This window comes from Lissotriton vulgaris, chromosome 1_2, assembly GCF_964263255.1.
Source record: "Lissotriton vulgaris chromosome 1_2, aLisVul1.2, whole genome shotgun sequence".
NCBI classification, from domain to species: domain Eukaryota; kingdom Metazoa; phylum Chordata; class Amphibia; order Caudata; family Salamandridae; genus Lissotriton; species Lissotriton vulgaris.
Genome location: NC_141686.1, coordinates 61,373,125 through 61,398,726, shown reverse-complemented (window position 1 = coordinate 61,398,726; position 25,602 = coordinate 61,373,125).

Here is a 25,602-nt window from a genome sequence, read left to right as displayed (position 1 = left end):
TTCTGTCCTGAAGAGGGTCTGATGGTTTCATTTCCTTGACAGACCGAAACGTCGACTAGAGCATCTTTCTCTGTATAACATTGACTGTTTGAAATGACATAGAGAAGATGTCAACATAGTATATTGTATAGGTTATTTGACGTCACCTTACTTACATACTATGTTTTGTTGCTTTTCCCTGACAAATTTTAAAATACATATATATTAAATATATGAATGTTTTTTTAAAGATATCTTGTTGCCCCATGTATGATTCATTGTTCGTTTTCAATTGATAAATTGTTATTATATTGAATTTATTTTTTGATTCATTCTGCTATCCACCACTGTAGAGGGTGTGACCTTAAACAGTTTTGCAAACAATTTTAAACGTTCTAGACAAACAAAATCCCTTGTAGGTAATCCTCGTCTTTTTTTTAAAACTTCATTGCCCAAACCTGCAAGGGTAGATTGGGTTCCCACTCTTTTTAATATTAAACGTGTTGATAGCCTCAGCAAATCAAATGAGTTGTTTGCAATCTATCACTGCAGTGCCAAATAAACCTCAAAGAACCAGACTGGTGCCAGCTCATCTAAAAAAAGCAGGTGTTGTTTTTCTCCTACTGAATAAATTGGGGAAGTATCCTTCTTATAAGAGAAATGTCATCACATCCCATTTCTTACAGCTATAACCACGGTAATGGAGAAATATTTAGAAGCCTGGCTGTCTAGCTATGCTGAAAAAATTACATTGTCTTGATAATGCAGACTGGCTGCCCAGTGCACAGCACTACATCTGATTTGATTGTCATGTGCATGTGGCAAGATGAGGGGTAGTGTAGGGGGATTCTGCTCTTTGATCTATCAGCAGCCATAACCATTAAAGAGTGGTGGTAGCCACTCAGTATTTATAGATAGGATTCCCAGAGATAGGAATTCCTCAGATTTCTGGTTGTTTGTTAACAACTTTACCATCATTTGATCAATCCCCACAAAACTTTGCAGGCGTATTCCTTTTTCTACATTGGCTGATGATGCAATGTTTTTCAGTGATTAGTTAAAGAGATGCAAATAAAAAAGGGGGGTACCAATACACATGATGTTGTTTCTTAGATGGGACTGAAGGGGTGTGCCTTTACTCAATATGCCTCCCCCTTGGAGGCTGACTGTTACCTCTGTATGCACCAGTGCTTCATGCTATTGCGCGCCTGCTCTACGCCCGGCACCCTTCCATTGCCGAGGTGGCAGACATGTACTGCCTTGACCTGGCTGGGTTCCAGACTGCTGCAATCACGCCTCACAGTCAGACCTTCGAAGGTGTCTCTTCTGGGCAACAACTGTTATGCCCATCTTCCAGTCACTTAATCAGCTCCTCTTACAGCGGTGCAGGGGGTGCAGCCCCATCCCGTGCACACCTTTATCTTTGTCTATGACCTCCCACAGGCTGCCGCTGTATCGCCCTGCTCTCTCGCCTCCATCTGCTGCCTCTGTCATGCAGTCTCTGTAGTGCATCAGGATTTCTAGACACAGGTGGCTGCTGCGGAGCTCCTCACAAAGTGCCCATCTCGGCCGCCATCTTGGATCTTTACCCCTCCCAGAAGCCTCTTAATGGCAGCTGTAGGGTCTACACTTTCAAAATCAGCTCCTCAAATACCTTTACCGTTGGAGGAGCATTACTCAACTATCCCGCTAGACCAAAAATCAGCTTCAACTCCACACTCTTAGACCTCATCGGCCCTCTGGCTCTCACCAGCAGCTCCTTCCTACTACTCAGCAAACCCAAATTCCAATTAGAGGACCGGAAGGACCCCAGCTCCATAACCCCCTTCTAGAAAAGTTTGACATACTTGGACTCACCCTACAAGTGAACAGCCCCATCCACATCCTCACCCCATCTTCATCAATTTACCCTTGATTTCAGTGAGCAATCGCACTGTACTCACCTGGATGAACCACTCCCTCATTAATTTCTACCTACACCCAACACAGAAACACCAGTTCTTGGACCACCTGACAACAATGGAACAAAATCCCTGAAGACATCTGGATCTCTGAGCTCCAGTTCCAATGATACCCCTCACCATGCCTAGCAAGCTGTTTAATACCACCAACTATTACTGCCATTACATGCCACGTTTTCTGTGCCATCTCACTCTTATATCTGATTCTTCAAACCTAACTGAGTCCCATAAAGTCTACCACTCACCTTCTTCTTCACCCACTTCAAGAAGGGATGGCCTATAATCCAGATGTTCATATCCTCCCAGTCCAAGCTTAGAATAGACCCTAAAATAAAGAGCAACAAAAATAGCTAAATGGACATCACATCAAGCCTCTTCACCCTGCTGATGCACCAATCTATAATAGCAGTCTGATGACCACCTCACCATCTGCATTATCCTGCCATTGATCAACCCTGCCTAGTCGCTTCTGTCCCCGTCCCTTTTCAAGAGTCTTACACAAAACCGCCAACAACTGAAATGCCATTACCTGGCCCATCTTGATGTTGAAAGACCCTACCAGATGTGTTCTTTTCCTGCTGCTGGAACCTATGGCAACTATACACTGGACACAAATCCAGTGGCTTATGGCAATGGCTTATCCACCATGCTGGATAAGAAATCAACTGCACTTTCTTCCTTCTAGCCCTTTGGTCCATTTTTGACAGCCTAAGATTACTTTCTATGAAGTCAGAATGATTCTTAAAATCAGCCAGTTCCAAACCTTCATCTCTCACCCCCCCCCCCCTAGTAATTCAGACACCGGGATAGCCCTGAAAAACATCTGTCTCATAAACAACCAATAGAAGCCTCCCTCTCTTTCTCTGTGACAAATCAAGTTTAGAGCACCCATCATTCTGCACAGTACCCACCTCACTAAAGGCTTTCACTTCCACTCACTGTTTCCTTTCTCCTATGCCCAACCTTATAACAACCGTTTTTTTCTGCTCACAGGTGGAAGGGGCATAGTCCTAAAGCAACCTACTGATGGGTCTGGTGGCGCAGTGAACTAATGCATCCACTGTAGGGGCCTGTATTCAACCTCATGGTCACAGGTTATAATCCCGGCGGGTCCACTCAGCCTTTCATCCGTCTGAGGTTGATTAAATGAGTGCCATTGAGTTGGGTAACAATATACATCTGTTATTCAGTGCCTTGAGACCTTTGGGTGATACGTGCGCTTTACAAATGTACATGTTATGTTATGAAGGTGGTGCCTGCCAACCTACCCACCATCATAACATTTTACTAACCTTTCTCAGCCATATCCACGATAAAGTGTACCAAGTTGTTGCATCTCTGCAAAGCCTCCTCTTCAGTGCCTGTCCTCCACGCCCCAGGCTCCAAAAACTTGCTCCACGCCTGCCCTTGTGCTCTGCTCATAGGCTGCACTAGGGAACCCACTACCAACTGCAGAATCATCTTGTGCCTATCTGTCATAGCTCATCTGGTACTGGAACTTTCACCTTGGCTGATCCTGAAGCAAGCGCACAGAATCACTGTCACTGCAAATGAGACAAAAGATGCTGCGATGTCCTTATCAATTCCTGGAACATGCTGTGCTACGAACAATATGTTCTGCTGCAAGCAGCCCAACACAAACCCCCTCAGCAGTTTCAGTACCTGTGTGTCCCTCACTGACTTCCTCATAACAATTGCACAACTGCCATAATGTACCCAATGTAAAATACTATTTTGTTTGCAAAACCAACGGCAAAAACTCCAGAAGGGGTAGGCCTCTCCCTCCATTCGTCCCTCATCCAGCCACTATTCAGTATTCAAATGTCCTTGCCAGTATAAACTATATCCTCCACCTCCAGCTGCATCAGAAATAGTATGTATATTTTACTCTGCCCCCTCCCACAGCTCCCTTGGTGAAATACTGTTGAAATGCTTCAGAAAAGAGTGTCACATCCTCAAGTCCTATTTGAAACCTGCTATTAATCTTAGCCTATGATTCTGGAGTGGCAGACCTGATATTGCCAACCCCAATCTCCTGCAAAAGGTCCTACCAGCCCGACGCACTCTGCATGTGAAATTCAAATGTCCTAACAGAACCTGCACCTCCCGCACTTGCACCTTTTTCTTCACCAGCATTATGTTATTCAGTGTCATCATAACTTTCTTATTATGTATTGACTGGGCCTCCATTTTCACTGCATCGATTTCAATTCTCAGAAATATCAACCTCATGTGCTGGCCCACTATCTGCTCACCCACCAAAGGCACTCCTATGTCCCCACAAGCTCCTTAAAACTGGCCGGCATCCCATGGAAGCCCATAGTGCCAAGTTTTTCCAAAAAAAAAAGAAGCCATCCAGGTAGTGTATCACTGTTGTACGACCTGTCATAAAAGTGAACAGCCATTGCAAGAATGAGCTAAACCTCTCAAATAGGCAACATATCGGCAGAGCCTTGTCCACATACCATCGTCTGTGAAACTGTATGCCTGGTAACGCAAAATCTTCTGATTGTACTGTGACAGGTGGAATGCAGACCAAAAGTCACTCTTTACTATGTTGCCTCTTCCCCCACCTGGTTTGTCAGGTCAATGGCTATGTCTAATTAAGAGCATGACACCAATGTCAACTCGTCGGAAATATAATAGTTCCCCACTGCCCTTCTGACCACAATAAATGTTGAATCAGTCGGAGCTGTTCCTTCCGTACCAGACCAATAGGCGACATAATCAACCTGTCCAAAGGCCACTCGTTAAATGAGCCCAAAATTCTGCCTTCTTGCTCTTCCTTCTCCAGTTTCTCCCTCATCACCCTCGGGTATTCCTTGATAGGTTTTAGGTTCTTTGTCCATCTCCTACTCTGCAGCCTGGTATTGCCCAGCATAAACTCTTGCTCAAACCCCTCCCATAACAACCTAGGGTCCTCTGTGTTTCACTACCACTGCGGCCAGTATGACACACTATATGCAATTTAACTAGTGTTCGAGTCTTTTCCAGAAGATCCCTGCACCCTTTTGTCTCCCCCTCTTGGTGCCTGTTGTTGCCAAGCCCCGCACATCCTTACACTCCTCCTGCATCCCCTCCACAATGGATACGCGGGTGCCTGACTGCACAATTGAGGCACGCATGTTTAAATTTGCAGAAATCTCTATTGCAGAAGGTTATAGTGAATCCTCTATGTCCTGGCTGTCCCTACCCCACCGCTGCCAGCCCTCCAAGGTAGAATAGCCCCTGAAAGACCTCAAGCCATGAAGGCCATGTGGCCTCGCCTGATGGGCCCCATCATGTGAAACCACCGTTAGCGAACTCCCCCCACCAGTCGTGCTCTGAACTCTGCATCGTACCTTACACAGGCATACACCTCCAAACTTTATGTGGGCCTTTCTTAGTGGGCCTTTCTTATTACATCCATGTATGTATTTAAAAAAGAAAAACGCAGCACTGCAGACATTTTTCACAGTAAACACTTGTGTATATTAAAAGTGCTTCCGTCAAATTCTCAGTTGTAACAGGGACTCTGGGATTCTTAGCCAACTCATTTTCCTCTTCTTTAACTATTATATCCTGTGCAAAAGCTTAAACACTTCCATGTACCTTTCTATATCATTTCCTTTGTGAACCCCATAAAATGAGCCCAACGTTTTAACTTTAAGTTATTTACTTCTTGTCTTTCTCCATTTCATTCTTTGCCTTTGTCCTTTGTGCCTGTCCCCTTGTTCACCTTGCTTTTCCCTGTTGCTCCTTTCCCCCTTCTTCTCCTTGTCACTATCTGAAATCTGCCCCTCTTTCCTGTCACTTTTTGCCCTTGCAAATTCTGTGTGCCCGACCACCGTTTAACAACTTCTGTTCCCCTCTGTAACCGCACCTCTGATCCTGGCAGTGTTAAAAGCTAGGCTGCAAACGTCAACATTATCGGCGCCATCTTGCCCCTTTTTGAGCCCATTCGTGCGCGTAAGCAGCAGCCATTTTGAGCACCATGGCCTCCCTGCCCCTCGCTGATAGCCAGCGCGTCTCTCTCTCTCTCCTAACCTCGCAGGCATCCCCCACACGCTGACAACCCCCGCTCTCACATGCCTTGGGTCATAAACCCCTCTTCAGCGCAGCTCTGCCTCGGAATCCCATCCTGTTCCCAGCGCGACACCTCCCTTCATTCCTTTCATGGTCCCAGGTCCTTTGATACAAACCCCTTTTCCTGTGTGCCCGTTTGTCTTCCTCGTTCCCAGGCCACCACCTGGCCCTGCGGATACTGTTTATTGCCCCCCCGTACAGTAGGAAGCTTCCCCCCATTTAAGGACCCTCGAATTAAACAAAGCCCCCACCCTATGAGATCCGATCAATCCCACACATTCCGTGAATCGGCGGAATGTCCAGCTGCGCGATAATCATCACCTGTTGTGACCGGGGTGGGGACTTCAACTGTAAATGTGTGTGGGAACGGGCCTGAAGGGGAGATTCCGAGGATGTCCTTTCATACTTCAAAGCATTGCAAGAATGTGTTACATGCAATAAAGATCATAAACTTGTGTATAAGAGGCCAGGCCTCAGAGATGCGGTTAGAGCACCTCGAGAAGATACCCTGTTGTCTGATTTGATGTGTTCTGCTCCGTCGGAATAAAACTTCTGTTTCCTGCCTTCCGGTCTCCAGAGCCTGCCTCTTTGTTTGGTAAACTTGAGTGGGTATAGAGGCGGCTAACGCCGGGCAACTTTGGAAAAGGTCTCCTGCCTGTACCTTTTTCAACAATTGGCGTCCCAAACGTGGGGCCCATCAGCGACCAGTGGATCCAGTGGGAGAGGTCCTGACGACAGAGTGAACGACTGCAACGATCGGGAGTGCACCTGTCCGATAGACCCTCGTCTGACAGCCGATCATCCGAACTTCACTGGTTCCGAACAGACCTCTCTCGAGTGATCTACGGTCCTGACTGGGAACCATCAGGAGTGCCGCGAGGAATGCGAAGAATAGAGGACGATCGGGCGCTGAATTCGGAAGACAAGAAACTGTCCATGCGGTCCGGGTAAGGTCGTGTAAACACGACGAATTGCGAAATGATTGTTTAATTGTTTGGAAAATACTAGTATTACTCTTTGATTGATTTATTTGGAGATTCGCTGTCTGCAAACGGAGAAACAACAGGCTCTCTCTTTGCAAGCAGTGAAGGATAGGTAACGCAGCCGTCGTGCCTATCTTTCTCCCCCACTGATTAATTGATTGAACCCGAACTACTGTTTGCGGATTGCTTTCTGGAGATTCTCTGTCTACAAACAGGAAAGAACAGGTTCCCTCTTTGCAGGTAGTGAAAGGGTAGGGAACGCAGACCTTTGTGTGCCTATTTATTCTCCCCATTGATTGTTTGATTGACCGAGCATTGACTGTTTGATATTGGTTCTTGAGGTATTCACCGCCTGCAAACAACGTAGAATAGAAATATTCTGTCTAGTCTTTGCACGCAGTGATAAGATAGGTAGTGCTGACTTTTGTCCCCATTGTGATCCGTCATGCCTGTCTTCTCCCCACTGATTGGTAGCCTGTTTAGCCCGGACCGCTTATTAGAGATGAACCATCCGGCTCCACTGGAGGGCACCCCTAATAAGGACATGTTCATGAAGCATGGATTGATCGCTATAGCCTATAGCAAGCTGTGGCATAAATATACGAAAAAGGATCGAGAAAGTCAGTGGCCACTGATAGGATCCTTCGATGATGATAAAATGAACGCGCTAGAAACAGCCCTTGGTAAAAACAAGACAACGCCCACTATGCTTGATAGTTTCGGCATGTGGCGCAAAGAAACTGAACAACGTAAAAAGAAAACTGAGAATAGGTTGGGAAAAGAGCTGCGAAAAGCAGCCCACCTAGCTGCTCAGAAACTAGAAGAAGAGATAAAGGAAAGAGAGGAAGCCAAACAGAAACTAGAAATAGAAACATCAAACCAGTGTCCGGTTAGAACGCCCCCTACGCTCTATCCTGAATTACCCTCGAAACAACGAGCCAACGATGATCTGCTGTTAGGCCCTCCGATCATCTACATGCCCCCTCCATATGCCCCTTCCCAACTCTTAGCACAGCACACACCACCCCCAGGTACAAACGAGAGTAGTGCCACAGCTTCGGCCCCCATGGCCTCTGTGCCGGCCGAACTCCTTGTATTAGATACTACACAAACAACAACGTTAGGCGACCCCGAGACCCGAAGGGCCGGTTCTGCAAGAACAAACAGATTAAGCAAAGATGAGCGAGCAGGGATTGACAAGATAGCAAGGACACTGGTAGAAAGAAAGGAAGGTGAAGAGTATATCACAGATATGTTTAACTCGTATACAGGAAGTCACAGACGACATTTTACCGTTCGACTGTGTTACCATGTCTTAAACGCATACGAGGACCGATATCGAGACAAAGGTCCCGGGAGCCTAACGACTCTGTACTGGAAGGTCGATATCGGGGATGAGGGCGAGTGTGATGTGACGGACCTCCTTATGCGTACGCTTGAGGTTTTCCGCCACCTCACTGAACAAGAATCGGAAACTAAAACCACGACATCCGTAGTGACCGAACCACAAACTGGGCAATCTAACGCCATGATGCCGATACGAGAAGCTGCCCCTTACTGGGTTCCTCCACGAGGTGAAGGGACTAACGATGATGCAAACCACAAAGATGCAAAAGGAAGGGTAGTGTACAACTGGGTCTACCAGCCGTGGGACCGGCAAGAGATTCTGACATTCCGGAAATCTCTGCCTGATCTACGTAAAAACCCCACTGCCTTCTATACTGAGTTAGCTACAGCCCTAGGTTCAACGATTATGACCCTGGCTGACATCGACTTGTTTTTCGGGTTATGTCTACCAGCTGATGTGTGGAAGCAAATCCGGAAGGTCGACCACCTTGAGCTGTTTGGACATACCTGGTCACAACTCGATGGCATTGACAAACAACGAGAACCTGGACAAAAGCCTTTGAAACCCATTTTAGACCTACCAGATAAAATCGTCCAGAAATTAAAAACCCTAATTCCAGAAAAGAAAGTGGACTGGTCGATAGTAACGGCCTGTCGCCAGAAACCCCAGGAGGATGTATCGGACTACTTCTCCCGGTTCGAAACGGTGTTCTCCGATTACAGCGGCCAGGACATGACCACTGCAACCGGACACCATCTGTTTGTCCAGAATTATGTTAAGGGTCTGTCACCAGAGGTCTCCCAGAAACTGCAGGCCAGCGAGAGTAGTTGGGCAGCCTCCAAACCTACGGCTATCCTCCAAATGGCCCAATATTACGAACATCAGAAAAATGAAAACGATAGAGCAACAGAGAAAAAGAAGAAAGACTTGAAAGAGAGGGTGATGATCGCACAACTGCAAGGGGTGACTATAGGACGTGACCAATACAGGGGAAACTATCAGATGAACGTCCCTAAGACTGCACCTCCCAAGGACCGTACTTCGACTCCCCACATTGGACGTACAGACATTAGAGAGGACCAGTGCGCTTTCTGTAAAGGAACTGGCCATTGGAAATCCCAATGCCCGATCCTTTTGGAAATAATCAGAAACAAAGACCCCAAGGACATAGCAAGTGGACCGAGAAATAAGGGACAGCAGCGAGGGCCCTCAAATGACACGACTAATGACAGATCAGGCAGACCAAATACATTTGATCGACCCAGACAGAACCAATGCCAGCAATCTGACTATGATGACGCCCACGACTTTGCATAGGACTGCCAAGGGCAAGGGAGGGATCCAGTCAAGCTCTATGTTGACCAGCAAGGCCCTTCGTCACTGCTAAGGTCTTGGGTACAAAGTCTCCATTTCTGGTAGACACTGGCGCAACACGTAGTGCGTTATCTAAACGACTGATTCCAAGGGCACCCTTGTCTGGCTCACTCATAACATCGACAGGTTTCGATGGAACGCCCTCCACTAACCCTTTGTCCGCCCCGATCCTCTTCGACTTAGAGAACAACACTACTGACACCACGTTTTTGCTTTCCTCCAATAGCCCTGACGCCATTATGGGACTTGACTTATTGAAACACTTCCGAGCGACAATTAGATGTTCTCAAGACGGAGTTCGAGTTTTCCTTTACGACAACCCCGTCCTGCTTAAACAGTGCCCTCCCCGACGCATGTTTTCCATCACTGACGCTGACACATCCCTGCTTGACACTCTGCCTCCGCATCTGTGGGCCAAGACGGATTCGGACGTAGGGCGCATGATGATTAACCCAGTGCACATTACTGTCCGACCAGATGCAACACTCCCAAAACTTCCACAATATCGGATATCGCCCGAGGGCGAGAAGGCATTGGTAAAGATTATTCAGTCACTGATAGACGCAGGAGTGGTAGAGGAAGTGGTTAGCAACGTTTGCAACAGCCCTATCTTGCCCATCATCAAGAAACAGGGAGAGGGAGATGAGAAAGCATACCGCTTTATCATTGACCTTCGAGAGATCAACAAAGTGGTGGTACCCCAGTACCCCGTGGTCTCAGACATCACCACCATCCTGACTTTGATTCCTTCTACTGCCACCACCTTCACCGTCATTGACCTCAAAAACGCATTCTTTTCCATTCCCATCCACCCAGACAGCCGATATCTCTTCGGCTTCACCCTAAAAGCCCGCTCATATAGGTTCTGCCGAGCACCCCAGGGCTACACAGAAAGCCCTAGCATCTACAGCCAGGCCCTCAAGAGACAACTGGATCAAGTCCAGTTACCCGATGGAGTGGTGTTAGTGCAATATGTCGATTACATCCTTTTGGCAGCCGACACCACTCCATTAGCAGTTACAGCCACCATTCAACTCCTGCACTTCCTTGCGGAAAACGGCCACAAGGTCTCCAAGAAGAAGTTGCAATTCTGCCAACCCCAGGTCACTTACTTAGGCCACCTTTTGTCCAAAGACGGAAGGAAACTCACCCCCGACCGGATCCAAACCATTCATGAAACACCTGTCCCTAAGACTCAGAAACAGGTTCGCTCTCTACTAGGCCTCACCTCCTTCTGCCGACAGTGGTTACCAAACTTTAGCCTCATTGTGAAACCGCTGCTTTCTCTGCTAGCCAAAGACGTCCCCTTCCCACTCCCTTGGACCCCTGAATGCCAAACCTCCTTCATGGAACTACGAGATGCCCTTTGTTCGGCCCCTGTCCTAGGTACCCCCGATTACACAAAGCCCTTCTCCCTTTACACTCACGAAAGGGAGGGGTGCGCTTTATCTGTCCTGACCCAGTCCATTGGCCCAAAGCAACGACCGTGCGCTTACTTCTCTGCCACTCTTGACCCTGTAGCCAGAGCCTTGCCTGCCTGCCTTCGAGCTGTAGCTGCCGCTGCAATCTCTATCCGACAGAGTGAGGGGATCGTGCTCTCGAATCCCCTCACGGTACTGGTACCCCATGCAGTTGACACCCTCCTGAACCAAACCAAGACGCAACACCTGACGAGTGCACGACTGACTGGATACGAATTGACTTTGCTTGCACCCCATATCACCCTGAAAAGATGCACCACACTGAACCCGGCAACTCTGTTACCCTTACCAGAGAACGACCCCAATGTGCACCCTGTACATGACTGCGTGACTCTTACGGACGAACAGACTAGAAGTAGGGTTGACCTCAGAGACACGGCTTTTCCTGACCCTGACGGAGAGCTGTGGGTGGACGGTTCTTGCATCAAACTCCCCGATGGCACCACTTCAGCTGCCTATGCGGTCACCACGGCTCGAACTGTAGTCGAGACAGCCCGCATCACGCAACGATCTGCCCAGGCAGCGGAACTGATTGCCCTGACACGAGCCTGCATTCTAGCAGCAGGAACCACAGCAAACATTTACACTGACAGCCAGTACGCCTTCGGGGTGGTTCACCATTTTGGGCTCCTTTGGAGAGAAAGGGGATTCTTGACCTCACACGGCACCCCCATCTTGCATGGAGATCTAGTCTCCGCCTTGATCGAAGCTGTCCTTCTCCCCAAGAGGCTTGCGGTCATCAAATGCCAGGCACACAAGAAGGTGACGGACATCATTGGACAGGGAAATGCACTAGCCGACATCACTGCCCGAACGACAGCCGAAAATAGGACGACAACACGTATGTACGTGACCAGGTCACAAGCAGAAAAATGGACTGACGCTAGGGACACTATTAGAGACATTCAAATGGCTAGCACACAACACGAACTGACTGAATGGACACGGGTGGGATTAAAAGATGACGAAGGCTGCTGGCGGACAAAAGACACAAACAAATGGTTGCTACCTGACTCGTACCTGATTCCCATACTGACTATGGCACACTCCCCTGCCCACATAGGATCAGCCCCCATGATTGAACTTGTCTCCAGAGTTTGGCACAATGATAAAATCACAGACTCTGCCAAACGTCTGGTCCAACAATGCTTGATATGCCTGCAACACAACCCCGGGAAAGGAACTGTAGTACCCCGGGGAGGGTTTGGGGTCCCAAATCACCCGTTTGAAGTCCTGCAGATGGACTACATCCAGCTAGACAGATGCCAAGGCCTGAAATATGTACTTGTAGTAGTATGTGCATTTAGCAAGTGGGTGGAAGCATACCCAACCCGTGACAACACTGCTATGGCCACTGCAAAGGTACTACTAAAGGAATTTTTCCCTCGCTACGGCCTTTGTCGAATTTTATGGAGCGACAATGGCCCCCACTTCATAGCCGAAGTCATCCAGCTCATCATAAAGGGGCTGGGCATCAAGCAGAAGTTCCATGCAGTTTTCCACCCCCAGTCTGCGGGTCTCGTTGAGCGACACAATGCCACCCTAAAGCTCAAATTGGCCAAGATAGTGGCTACCACGGGTCTGAAATGGCCAGACGCCCTCCCACTGGCATTGCTATCGATGCGTTCCACCCCCACCAAACACCACTTGACACCTTATGAAGTTGTTTTTGGTCGACCTATGAGTGTCTGGTCTGCACCGAAACCAACTTCCATTCATGATGTCCCGGACGTCCTAATGTCTGATTATCTGCATAAATTGACTGAAACTCTGTCTGTCATTCATCAGCAGGTGCAGCAGGCCATCCCCGATGCTTCCAGGGGTCCGGGTCACGCCATCCAACCTGGAGATTTCGTGCTGATCCGAAATATTCAGCGAACGAAAGGTCTGGAACCCAGGTGGACGGGCCCCTGGCAAGTGCTGCTCACCACCCGGACAGCTCTTCGTGTGGAGGGGAAACGGCACTGGCTGCACGCGCACCACTGCAAGAAGGTCTCCTCGACCCTGACCACAACAGAAAACATCGACAACCAAGAAGAGCTCCTGAACAAGGACCGACCGTCTTTAGCCTGCTATCCTGATTCCGAAGCCCTTGAACTTGCAAATTTCTCTGATCCTACTGTGCCATCCAGAGAAGGGTATTTCCTGCGACGAAAGGAGGGAGCTTCGGCTAAGTAGACCACGGACTAAGTTAAATCTCAGAACGGTGACCTAAACACCACCAAGGGTCACCCGGAGAGACGCTAAACGAAGTCTGTGGTTCTGCCCGCTACCGAGCACCTTGAAGATGATGGAAGCGCCAAATAAGAAGATGATGGAAGCGCCAAATAAGAAGGTGATTGAAGCAACAGGAAATACCCACTACAGAAACCCGAGAGCAGACAAGCTCCACAGCTCAAAGACAATTGCACTTTTCATCACGATCCTTTTCTGCTTTCTCCTCATGACCACGCTCTGGATTGTGGAAGAAAATGCACCTGCTCACGAAGCATTTCTGACCACTGCTCAGCCTACCACCATGAAGGAACATTACCTGATTTCGCTCTCTCCTCAGCTCAGAGAGAGGCGAAAGGAATTTTGGAATAACTCCTTTGTACAGTTGCTGCACCAGCACAATCTTGCCACCAACGCCACCAACTGTTGGATCTGTGGGTTGCTACCTCACGCCACTGGACACTCGATACCATTCATCCCTTCACCCTTCTCAGTTCACGGCTCTTGCCTTGCTTGGCTGATCCTCTTGCAAGAAAGCTATAAGGACAATGCCACCTCCAGCAAAACTGTAACGCATTTCTTCCACGAGGTCTGGCGAAACAAAACAAAGACACACTTCTGGCCGCAGACCTCCAACGACTCAATCCACATGGACATCCCTGCTAAAGAACGAATTGAAATGCAGGTGTTCAACAATCCAACCAGACCCACCTTCTCCTACCTGCGGAAACGAACGGCTGCCACTCTGACTGTGGCCCTGTCAGTCATCAACGTCACAGGCCACATGTGCATAGAAGGGCTTGGGACACAGCTGGTAGGCCGCAGTGCTTGCCGTTTTACCAGAACTTTGGACTCCACTGATCCACCTTCCTTTGTGTCGTCCCCAAATATGTATTTCGTCTGCGGCACAAAAGCTTACACCTGGCTCCCCAAAGGCTGGGGGGGGCACTTGTTTCATCTCCTTCATCCTTCCTCCGACTTATGTGGCTCCAGCGAATCATCATAGACAAAAACGAGCCAAGGACATTGAACAAGCCGACTCAACAGGAGCGCAGTTCCTCGATGCTATGAAGGGACTTGTTCCACTCTGGGGCCCGATGGCAAACAGCCGTGCCATCCGACATCTGACTCAGGCAGTTGAGACAACAATGAACATCACAGCTGGTATCCTTGCTAACAACACCGCCGAACTTCAAGCGGTCCGCTTGGTGGCCCTCCAGAACCGCCTTGTCCTAGATGTGGTTCTTGCGGACCGTGGTGGAGCATGCCGCATTATTGGGTCCAGCTGCTGTACATACATACCGGACAGCTCACCTTCAGTGTATAAGGCCATCGAACATCTTCACAGACTCTCTTCAGAAGTCCACCAGGAACAGGAAGAATGGTCGCTTGGTGGTTGGTTCTGGAACACCGTTAAGAACTGGGGCTGGAGACTGTTCACCATTATCCTGATTCCTGTAGTTGTAATATGCGGTCTATGCTTAGGAATTCAATGTCTGCCACCTCTGTGTTCATTATGTACAAATTGTATTTGCCCTAAGACTGTGGACTTTGGAAACGAACGCATGGGAGCATTATATGATGCCGAGGTTAGGAATTTGATGAAGATTGACATTGAGTAGGCAAGTTGGCTAGATATGTTGAAAAGGGAGGACTGTTAAAAGCTAGGCTGCAAACGTCAACATTATCGGCGCCATCTTGCCCCTTTTTGAGCCCATTCGTGCGCGTAAGCAGCAGCCATTTTGAGCACCATGGCCTCCCTGCCCCTCGCTGATAGCCAGCGCGTCTCTCTCTCTCTCCTAACCTCGCAGGCATCCCCCACACGCTGACAACCCCCGCTCTCACATGCCTTGGGTCATAAACCCCTCTTCAGCGCAGCTCTGCCTCGGAATCCCATCCTGTTCCCAGCGCGACACCGACCTTCATTCCTTTCATGGTCCCAGGTCCTTTGATACAAACCCCTTTTCCTGTGTGCCCGTTTGTCTTCCTCGTTCCCAGGCCACCACCTGGCCCTGCGGATACTGTTTATTGCCCCCCCGTACAGTAGGAAGCTTCCCCCCATTTAAGGACCCTCGAATTGAACAAAGCCCCCACCCTATGAGATCCGATCAATCCCACACATTCCGTCAATCGGCGGAATGTCCAGCTGCGCGATAATCATCACCTGTTGTGACCAGGGTGGGGACTTCAACTGTAAATGTGTGTGGGAACGGGCCTGAAGGGGAGATTCCGAGGATGTCCTTTCATACTTCAAAGCATTGCAAGAATGTGTTACATGCAATAAAGATCATAAACTTGTGTATAAGAGGCCAGGCCTCAGAGATGCGGTTAGAGCACCTCGAGAAGATACCCTGTTGTCTGATTTGATGTGTTCTGCTCTGTCGGAATAAAACTTCTGTTTCCTGCCTTCCGGTCTCCAGCGCCTGCCTCTTTGTTTGGTAAACTTGAGTGGGTATAGAGGCGGCTAACGCCGGGCAACTTCGGAAAAGGTCTCCTGCCTGTACCTTTTTCAACAGAAGCCCTCCATCACTACCTGTCTCCATCCCTTTAGAGACCATGACATGTCCCTCCCTCTCCTTGACCATCCTACCTGGCCTCAAGGTTGGCTTTTACACCAAAGCTTGCCGCCTAGATGGCAGTCTTTTGTCTAACATTCCAGCATGTGTCTTCTCTACCGGCTTCCCCCAAGGATGTTCCTGAAAGACACTAAATGGAACCCGTTTATTTCTTCCCACCTCCCAGTGCCATTGCCCTGTGACCACTGCAACTATGCCACAGCTCCATCAGTGTCATATTAAACCAACTAACTCCCCTTCTTCTTCTTCTACCACCCTATAATCCAGCACCAATTCTTCACGCCCATCGTCACTCACCCTCTGCAGTCCACTTGGACCTGCAACTTTTCTGTCAAAGATACTCGTATCCCACCAGCCACTTGGTGGCTGTCACTCTGTTCTTTCCTGTAAGGCCACAGAAAAACTCCCCCTCCCTGTTGCTGAGGATGCCCAATCAGACTTACCCCAACCCACTATGTTGTTGGCTATTGTCACTGTCAGGCCAGACATCCAGAACCCTTTCTTCCTTTGTGTGTGGTTGAGCCACACAGGAATCTTCTATGTCTGGATCGATGTCCAACCCTGGTACCGACCCACAAGTGATGAGGCCCAGTGTCCTATCTATCTGACACCCAAACGCATGAGCCAGGGCCAACCAAGTTTCTCCTGTCCCACAGCCACTCCCTAGATCGCACTGACCTCCTCCCACGGATACTCTACCAATAGCCCTCTCATTAACCCCAGCCCTCACAACCTGCTCATCACTACCTACTTCCTTACTACTATGAGCCCCCCACCCAGGGTACAATGGGTGGTGTTCCTCCCTTCCTGCTTCATGGCATACACCTTAATTGGTTTCCTGGCCCCTCTCTAGGGGCTAAATGAATTCTTCCACCCCCTATCGCCCAATCCCCACCTCTCCCTCCTCCTCTCCTACACTCCATTCCAGCATTTCACTGACTATTGCTAATACTCCCCCGGGGTCCGCAGGCATGCTCTTCTGTGCCCCTTTCACTAGCTGAACTCAATGTACCCCTCCTGTGGAATCCATCAAGGCTGATCGACCCACCCCTGATATATCTTCTCAGGGCCCCCCACCCTGAACTTGCCTAACATGGTTGAAAAAACCCTATCCCTGTCTCCACCAACACCATTTTTAGGTCTCGCTATTCGATGCGCATGCGCATCGAGCTTGCGAGACTATGGGGGCTTAAACAGTCTTTAACCAACTTGCAAGGAATCGTGGCGATTCCTTGCAGTGCCCGTGAAATTCAAGCTCAATGCGCATGCGCATTGAGCTTAAAAGCACGTGCACATCAGTTCCCTTTAGCCGCACTCCAGGCCCCTGCTGCTGTCACACCCTCTCCCCGCTCCGCCCCCTCCCCTGCCCGCCGTGTCGCATTTCTCCTCCCCCCTCCCCTTCTCTCCCTCCGTCTTGTTTTTGCCAGCCGTACTTTCACTTTGACGGCGCCAGGCTTTTTACATTACGAATTACATGCTCCAGTCATGCTAAAGTGCCCCCGATTCTTAGGTACCCCATTTTGCATGAGTTCTGAGTTTTCTCGCACCCCCTCCACGCCTCCAATTTCAAATGCACCATCTCCTGGGAACGTCGCAGCTGTGCCTAATTTGCAATGCGGCCCCTGCTGCTTTCACACCCTCTCCCCGCTCCGCCCCCTCCCCTGCCCGCCCTGTCGCATTTCTCCTCCTCCCTCCCCTTCTCTCCCTCCGTCTTGTTTTTGCCAGCCGTACTTTCACTTTGACGGCGCCAGGCTTTTTACATTACGAATTACATGCTCCAGTCATGCTAAAGTGCCCCCGATTCTTAGGTACCCCATTTTGCATGAGTTCTGAGTACCCTCTTGCTCCCCAACGGCTGTAGCATACCCGAAGTTCCCGCTCTGGCCCCCACCTCACCTGGGTCCCTCTGCAGGCTGGAAGAGCTCTCGGCGGCCGGACTTGTTTTTCTCGCTCCTTCAGCCACTTCTTGGCCCGGGAGAGCTGAGCCTGCCGGGATTGGTCTGTTTGTTTCTCTTTCCCCCCTCTGCCCCCCGCCCTTTGTCTGAACAGACTTTGTGAATGAAAAGAACAACACCGCAGCCACATGCGCGTTAACACTGTACTGTCTGTCCCGGCTGCAGGCTTCTAACGCCATTGGTGAAACAGACCATGTTTAATCCGAGCTAAACGCACAGTACTCTCGTCTCTCTTATAGCAACGCAACTACAACTTTTTAGCTTCGATCTACCGCCACGATGACCACTAGCCCATGCGTGCCATGTGCGAGAGGCTTTGCAGAGCCTGTTTACTTTGGTTTCTGGTATTTGTAGTTTTACTTTCCCCTTTGTAACTGGACGAGGGACGAGTACCAGAGGCCAAGTATAAAGTCGAACTAGTTCAGTTATTCAGAACATGTTGAATTCTTCAGCGGAAGGATACCCTCGCGGGTGTAGTACGCTTTACAAATACACCTAAATAACATAGTTGGCAGACATCCTGGGATGTGTAAGCTTTTGGTGTCCTACTAAGGTTGTCTGCTCAGATCCTGCTCCTTACAGTAAGTTGGCAGGACGACATTTCAAACCACCGCATCCACCACCACCACATCCACTACAACCACCACCCCATCCACCACTACCACCACCACCGCATCCACCACATCCACCACCACCACCACATCCACCACCACATCCACCATCACCACCACATTCACCATCACATCCACCATCAAATCCACATCCACCACCACATCCACCACAAACATCCACCATCACCACCACATTCACCATCACATCCACCATCAAATCCACATCCACCACCACATCCACCACCACATCCACCATTACATCCACCATTACATCCACCAACACCAAATCCACCACCACATCCACCACCACCACATCCACCACCACATCCACCACCACCATATCCACCACCACTTCACCTCCGCATCCACCACCACCACATCCACCACCACCACCACATCCACCGCATCCACCACCACATCCACCACTTCCACTGCATCCACCACCACCTCATCCACCACCTCATCCACCACCTCATCCACCACCTCATCCACCACCTCATCCACCACCTCATCCACCAACGCATCCACCACAACCACCACATCCACAACCACCACATCCACCACAACACCACCACATCCACCATCACCACCACATCCACCATCACCACCACATCCACCATCACATCCACCACATCCACCATCACATCCATCACCTTCACATCCACCATGACATCCACCACCACATCCACCACCACATACACCACTTCCACTGCATCCACCACCACCGCATCCACCACCACATCCACCACCACCACCACATCCACCACCACCACCACAACCACATCCACCACCACCACCACAACCACATCCACCACCACATCCACCACCACCACCACTACATCCATCACCGCATCCACCACCACCTCATCCACCACCGCATCCACCACCACCACATCCACCACCGCATCCACCACCGCATCCACCACACCCACCACCATCACTTCCACCACCACATCCACCACCACTTTCACCACATCCACAACCACCGCATCCACCACCACCACATCCACCACATCAACACCACATCGACCACCTCCACCACCACATTCACCACATTCACCACCACCACCACCTCCACCACCACCCCCACACCCACCACCACCCCCACATCCACCACCATCACCACCACATCCACCACCACATCCACTACCACATCCACCACCACATCCACCACCACCACCACATCCACCACCACCATATCCCCCAGATCCACCACCACCACATCTACATGTGTGTGGCTCTGTGTGTGTAGGTGCAAATGCAATGTTCTTGGATTGTCGTCACAATAAAATACACTGAACATAATCTTCACAAAAGTTATTTACAAACGTTTAAGCTATTGCCATTATAAATTACAATAACTTTTATTTAAGTATTAATTATTTACAAAATTAAAAGCCATTGTTATTTGTAATATCAATACATCTAAGTCACGTAAATACAACACACATTGCATTACAAATGCTATAGGTGTCACATTTGCAAAAGTTAAAACTATTGACATTGTAACTGACAAAGCTATTAATTTTGCTACTTTCAAAACCAACACATAAATAAAAAAAGTGTCATTTACTATACCAATAGCTCAAACTTTCCTAATGCGAGACCTATTGCATTTCCAATGCTTGTTATTTTTGTCACCCCTCCCACTGTAACGTAGCCTCTGCATGCTGATTCAAACCTTCTTCACTTTGGTCTGCCCATCCTGGTCATGACTTGCAGCCGCAAGGCTCGTGTGCGACAGGCCGCACACTTTTCTCCACCCTTTGCTGTCACCCCGTCATTGTATTACCACCAAAGTCAGATATTCTTGCCCCCACAGCCTGTCAACCCCAGGGGGCACCTCAGCCACACACTCATCCCTTCTGGATACTTTAGGGCATGATGGGCATGGTGGAGCGTGCAAATACTGCCACTGCCACACCCTCTGATGCTCTGCACACTGCCTGAGTCTCCCCTTGCACTGCTGCCAACAGGATCCTTAAGCCCCGCCACCTGCAGGAGGCGAAGAGCTTCCAAAATGAGTTTATCTTTCATTCTTAATGTGTGCTCCATGCTAACTATCTGCAAAACCTGCCAAAAAAACTGTCCCTACCTAGGCTACCAGTACCATCCATCTTGTCACCTTAACACAAAAAGGTGTATGGTATGTCAAAACCCTTCTACCTTTAATTAGTGCCCCGCCCCTACCTTCTTGACCCAGCCCATTTACAACTGACGGTCCTCTGGACTGTACCAACTTGCCTAAAATGCCTGTGTGCACACATCCATGGTCTCCTGCCTCCCAGCCCGATATACATCATCTGATGCTATCAGCTCTGTTTTTTAGGTCGGGCCTAGTCATGCGGTCTCTTGACATGCTGTAATCTACTTCCGTGGGCTTTCAAAATGCCCAGCACATGCCATCACTTTCATTTCGTTCCTTTGCCTGACTTTCAGAATTTATTTGGTTTGTTTGGTAAATGCTTCACCTTTGTCCCGCCTTTTGGCTGTTTTGTTCCCGCCCTGCCAACTGCCCCTTTTACGTGTATTATTTCACAATCGCTCATAAAGAGTGTTTGGCGCCAGGTCCCTTTAACCTCTTGCCTTTGCTCCTGCACCCCTCTCGATGTCCATGTTGCCTTTGCGCCCCCTTCCCTCCCGTTGTCTGTGATATCTTTGCTCCCACCCGGTAAACGTTGTTTACAACGCGGTGTTTACACCGCTCGACCTTTACCATGCTGCCATTACAACGCAAGTCGTCACTACGACTTGCGCTGGATGGCGCTGTTGGTTAAGGAATATTGTAATTTTATATTTCAACACCTTCCCTACTGTTACGTGAACTGGTGTTGGAATATAAAATTATAATATTCCTCAATCCTCGCCCTCCAACGCAAGTCGTTGTAACGACTTGCGTTGTAATAACCGCGTTGCAAAGTACCGCGATCTAAAAGATCGCGTTGTACTGACATACATCCCCGCCCGGTAAACGTTGTTTACAACGCAGTGTTTACACCGCTCGACCTTTACCATGCTGCCATTACAATGCAAGTCGTTACTACGACTTGCGGTGGATGGTGCTGTTGGTTAAGGAATATTGAAATTTTATATTCAAACACCTTCCCTACTGTTACATGGACTGGTGTTGGAATATAAAATTATAATATTCCTCAATCCGCGCCCTCCAACGCAAGTCGTTGTAACGACTTGCGTTGTAATAACCGCGTTGTAAAGTACCGCGATCTAAAAGATCGCGTTGTACTGACATACATCCCCGCCTGGTAAACATCGTTTACAACACGGTGTTTACACCGCACGACCTTTACCACGCTGCCATTACAACGCAAGTCGTTACTACGACTTGCGCTGGATGGCGCTGTTGGTTAAGGAATATTGTAATTTTATATTCCAGCACCTTCCCGACTGTTACGTGGACTGGTGTTGGAAAATATAATTATATTATTCCTCAATCTGCACCCTCCAACGCAAGTCATTGTAACGACTTGCGTTGTAATAACCGTGTTGTAAAGTACCGCGATCTAAAGGATCGCGTTGTACTGAATACATCCCTGCCCGGTAAACATCATTTACAACGCAGTGTTTACACCGCACGACCTTTACCACGCTGGCATTACAACGCAAGTTGTTACTACGACTTGCGCTGGATGGCGCTGTTGGTTAAGGAATATTGTAATTTTATATTCCAACACCTTCCCTACTGTTACGTGGACTGGTGTTGGAATATAAAATTATAATATTCCTCAATCCGTGCCCTCCAACGCAAGTCGCTGTAACAACTTGCGTTGTAATAACCGCGTTGTAAAGTACCGCGATCTAAAAGATCGCGTTGTACTGACATACATCCATCCCGCCCCCTACGGTTGTCTGTGTTGCTGTTGTCCTGTTGTGCTGTTGCCTTTGCTCCTTTCCCTCCCATTGTCAGTGTTGCCTGTGCTCCCTCCACCTCCCATTGTCTGTGTTACAATTGTCCTGTTGTCTGGGCTCTCCCTCCTGTTGTCTGTACTCCCTTTGCTTCTTCCCCTCCTGTTGTCAGTGTTGCCATTGCCCTGTTGCCTTTGGTCTCGCTCCCTCCCGTTGTCTGTGTTGCCTTTGTTCCTACCCTCTCCCATTGTCTGTGTTGCTGTTGTCTTGTTGCCTTTGCTAACGACCCCTCCCGTTGCTGTGTTGTCTTTTCTCCTGCCCCCCTCCTATTATAAGTGTTGCTGTTGTCCTGTGGCCTTTGCTCCTGCCACCTGCCATTGACCTGTTGCCTTTGCTTCTACCCCCTCCCATTGTCTGTTTTGCCATTTTCCGTGTTGCCCTTGATCCTGCCCTTTCCAGTTGTCTGTGTTGTTCTTGTCTGTGTTGCCTTTGCTCCCACCTACCTCCCGTTGTCCCTGTTGTGGTTGTCCATGTTGCCTTTGCTCCCGCCCCCTCCTGTCGTTCGTGTTGGCTTTGCTCCTGCCCCTCTGTTGTATATGTTGGCTTTGCTCCTGCCCCTCACCCGTTGTCTGTGTTGCCTTTACTCCCCCCCCTCCAGTTGTCTGTGTTGCTGTTGTCCATTTGCCCTTGCTCCTGCACCCTCCCATTGTCGTGTTAACTTTGCTGCCGCCCCCCTTCTGTTGTCTGTGTTGCCATTGCTCCCTCCTCCCATTGCCCGTGTTGCCATTGTCCGTGTTGCCTTTGCTCCTGCCCCTCCCGTTGTCCTGATGCCTTTGCTCCTACGCCTCTCATTGTCCGTGTAGCCGTTGTCTGTGTTACTTTGCTCCCGCCTCCTCTTGTTGCCATGTTGCCGTTGTCCATGATGCCTTTGCTCCCACCCCTACGGTTGTCCGTGTTGCCCTTGTTGCCTTTGCTCCCTCCCCGCCTGTTGTCCATGTTGCCTTTGCTCCCACTCCCGTCCAGCTGTCTGTGTTACCTTTACTCCCACTCCACCCCCTTCTGTTGTCCTGTTGCCTTTGCTCCCACCCCCCTCCTGTTGTCCTGTTGCCTTTGATCATCATAAGTGCTGTCCAACTGGCATAACAGCAACCTGTGTAAATCATACCCTTAAAAACGTTTACTTGCTTCATGTTTTTTAGTGCTGTACTGCAGCCCGAATTGATGCTTTGCATAATGCCTAGCACCTAATTTCCCCAGAGTTAGGCACTGTTCTGCCTCCGCCTGCTCCCAGCTTCATTTCCCAAGCTGTCCTTCAGTGGCGGCTGGTAGGGAATAGTGGCAAAGAAATGCGAAAGGAGTTGGGGGTGTAGACAATAAAAAATTTTTATAAAACTTACCTGCTGCCCGTGTCGCCAGCAGCCGCCTCTCCGCCGCCTCTCCTCGTTGCAGGAAGCACCTGGGCTCCCAGACTTCCTAAGCCAATGACAATGCTTCAATGCAGCGTTTTGATTGGTCTGAGCGCCGTGGCTTAGCTCTCAGACAGAGACAGAGAGCCTGTGCATTACACAGCCTGGTGGGGTATAGGCAAAGTGTGCATGAATGTTTGGCCAGCCCCAGATGGCCGGTCAAACATTCATGCGCACATTGAGTGTGCTCACCACTCCTCCCCTGGCCCCTGCTCTTCCCAGCCCGGCCCCTCCCCACACCTAGGAACACATAAATACAATTATAATAACGTTTCGTTATTATCATTTGATTTTTCCTCTGCACTGTTCTTAAAGCAGTAGGGCGACGCTCCTCCGCCTTAGTGAAGCAGCCGCCCCTGCGAGTGTCCTTCTCTTCACAGGCACTGAATGTAATTAACCCATTTCCCCATACATTTTACAATCTGCTAAAGCACCAAGCAGTTTACTTGCTTACGTGCATGTCTTCATTAAAAAAAAAGGAAAAATACATAACAACCCGAGTCATGTAAAGGTGCAGTGTAGGCATTCTAAGTCGGACATTTAAATAAAAACCCAACGCAGTCAGTTTTTATGCTGTCTTTTCACTTTGCAGTTGAACCAGGTGAACATACCAGCAAGAGCTGGGTGCTATTTTCGGGCTTAAAGTTAGACTGTAATTTATCAACTGGGTGTATCATCAGGTGTGAGCTCGCATATGGTGGAGGAAAACTTGTCAAGGTGCTATGCTAAAACCCAGTAAAATATTGGACTGTCGGCGTAGAGCTGCCACAAATTATTTCTTGGCACCTGATTTGCCGGATCATCCTTTCGGACTGCAGAATAATGTATAGGTCAGCCCACCGTTGGCGTGCTTTTTTGCACTGCAAGAGGTGACCTATACTATACTTGGCAAGACACCGTGTATATGGTGTTGCACCTAGTGACTACGTGAGCCCTTTAACCGCGACACACACAGTTTTTCTGGAGGGGGAGGGGCACTTTTAAAGGTAACCACTTAAACAAGCTGTTCATTGGAGTGTTACATCTCTCTGCTACCAGGAGCCGGCATAACAGGTAATGACTTAGGGCTAGATGTATCAAGGCTTTTGCGACTCGCAAAGGCCGAAATTCGCAGAATTTCGGCCTTTGCGACTCGCAAACGGCCGATTTGCGATTTTTGTAATGTATCTAAAACATTGCAATTTAAGGAATCGCAATTATTTGCGATTCCTTATTTTGCCATAGCATTTAAGGAATCGCAAATTTTGCGATTCCTTAAATGATATGTATGACACATTTTTGGTTTGCAAATTTGTGTTAAGAAATCGCAATTTACCACCAACTTGTAGTTGGTGGTAAATTGCAATTTCTTTTAAAAATGCCCTAATTGGCATTTGTAAGGGTGGCATGTGACACTCATACATACCCATAGGGCATGTATGTGTGCCACATGCACACACATGTAGATTTGAGGGGTGCAGCAGGGTGTCTTTGAGACACCCCTGCACCCTTGAAATAATTCTCAAATTGCGATTAGCAATTTGTGAATTCGCAATTTGAGAATTATTGCACTATCATTCCTATGGGCCTCCTGGCCCATAGGAATGCATTGAAAATTATTCTTTATTTGCGAATTCGCAAATAAAGAATAATAAGGAATCGCAAAAAAATTGCGATTTTGTACATACATACCGTTTTGTGAATTCTAAATAGCGATTCGCAATCTGGCCCTAGGTTACTTTTTTC